Below are 2668 nucleotides of genomic sequence, written 5' to 3' on the forward strand. Positions count from 1 at the left end.
GTATGTCAATTACACTTCAATTTAAAAAATGAAAAAAAAAATAGAACTACCATATGATACAACAACTCCACTACTGAGTATCTATCTGAAGACAATGGAAACACTAATTTGAAAAGATATATGCACCCCTGTGTTCATTGTGCCCTTATTTACAATAGCCAAGATATAGAAGCAACATGTTTCCATCAATGTATAAATGGATAAAGTATACACACACACACACACAGTGGAATACACACACACATATATGTATATATATATATACACACATATACACTATGGAATACTACACACCAAAAAAAAAAAAAGAATACAATCTTGCCATTTACAACAACAGGGATGGACCTTGAGGGTATTATGCTAAGTGAAATGATTCAGACAGAGAAAGACAAATACCGTGTTATTTCACTTATATGTGAAATCCAGAGAATGAAACAAACAAAACAAAACAAAACAAAAAATCCAGACTCACGAATACAGAGAACAGAATGGTGGTTGCCAGAGAGGAAGGGGGTTGAGTGAAAGGGATCAAGTACAAACTTCCAGTTATAAAATAAATGTCATGGGGATGTAATGTACAGCACGGGGAATATACTCAATAATATTGTATTAACTTTATATATTGACAGATGATAACTAGATTTATTGCAATGATCATTTCACAATGTATATGAATATCAAGTCACTATATTGTACACCTGAAACTAATATAATATTGTATATCAATTGTACCTCAATAAAAATAATACTTACAATAACAAAAAATTAAATAAAATCCCTTTAAGGGTATTCGTGTCCATGAGGGTCTCCCAGCAGGTTGGCTTTTCAGTATTTCTCAGATCCGTTTTTCCATAATGAGATGATAAGTGGAAATATGGCCAGCCTGGCAGGTGTCCCAGTTGGGAAGGTAAAATGGAGAATGGGGAGAGACATTTGCAGCATTGGAAGACCTGGTATGTGGCACGTGTAATCAGGACATAAAAAGCAGAATCACAGTTTGAGGATGAACTGAGAAGACCATTGGCCCTAGAGTTTCCCTTATTCTGTAATTAACCCAGTGGTACCTCCCTCATACAGAAAATAATTTGTAGTCAGACTAATTAGAATCAAGAAGTCGTACTGGCAACAAAGAAGGAAAGTCCGGACCTGCTACTCCTAGGAAAAATGGAAGACAGAATAATAACAACTCTGATTTAGAGAGCTCCTTCCATGTGCCCAGTATTGTGCAAAATGCTTCCCCCAGTACATCTCTAATCCTCACAGCAACCCTAGGAGGTGAGTACAATTAAGCCAACTTTACAAATGAGGAATCTGAATCTCAGAAAAGTTGATAGCAGAGCTAGAGTGCCCGGGTTGGAAACATGGCTTCCCCACTTACTAGGTATATGATCTTAGGCATGTTACTTAACTTTCCTGTCTTTCAGTTTCTTCTGCTTGTAGAAGAAGAAAAAAACCTTCATGCACTGTTGGTGGGAATGTAAATTGGTGCAGCCACTGTGGAAAACAGTATAGAGATTCCTCAAAAAATTAAAATTTGATATGTCATATGATCCAGTAATTCCACTACTGGGTATTTACCAAAAGAAAATGAAAACACTAATTCAGAAAGATACAAGCACCCCTATGTTTACTGCAGCATGATTTATAATAGCCAAGATATGGAAGCAGCCCAAGTGTCTGTGAATTAATGAATGGATAAAGAAGGTGTGCTATATGGATATAGATATATTGAAATATTACTCAGCCATCAAAAAGAATGAAATCTTGTCATTTGTAACGACATGTATGGACCTACAGGGTATACTGCTAAGAGAAATAAGTCAGAGAAAGGCAAATACCATATTATTTCATTCATATGTAGAATTTAAAAAACAAAATAAATGAACAAAGAAAAAAAGAGAAATGATAAAACCCACCAGACTCTTAAATACAGAAAGCAAATAAGTGGTAACCAGAGGGCAGATCGGTGGGGGGAATGGGTAAAATATATAAAGGGGATTAAGAGTATACTTATTATGATGAGCTCTGAGTAATGTATAGAATTGTTAAATCATAAAAAATAAAAATAAAATAACATTAAAAAATTCAAAACACTACTTATCCATTCATTCCTTTGAAAAGTTTAATCAAGATGATATCAATGTGACTTTATTAATAATTATTTAAGATCCAATGGAAAACTAGGTAGCTATACTGAACAACCTAAGAAAGTTGTTGTATTTAAATAGATCTTCAGCAATTCACTATATTTTAACTTAATGTTACTCAAAAACATAAAAAAATGGACTTTTAGGGAGAAATTTCACAGCCTTGATCAAAATATTGTGTGTTTATTTGTGACCCAGCATTCTCATATCTCTATAAATTTATCCTATCTTAAAGCAATATGTATAAAAATATCCTAAAATGTAAGTATGAAAGTGTTTGTTGCAGCATAGTTTGCAATATAAATAATTGGAAACCTAAATGTCCATCAATATTGGACTAGTTATTAAATTATTATACCACCAAATAATGGAATGCTCTATACCCATTAAAAAGAATAAGATAGCTCCAAATGTATTGACATGAAAAGATGTCCATGATATATCACAAAATCGAAAAAGCAAATTGTAGAAGAGTATTTATGGGCTGTTTATTTTTTTCTAAAGATAGATATCTATATATG

Source organism: Ursus americanus, chromosome X, assembly GCF_024610735.1.
Source record: "Ursus americanus isolate L20-20 chromosome X, mUrsAme1.1.p, whole genome shotgun sequence".
Taxonomy (NCBI): domain Eukaryota; kingdom Metazoa; phylum Chordata; class Mammalia; order Carnivora; family Ursidae; genus Ursus; species Ursus americanus.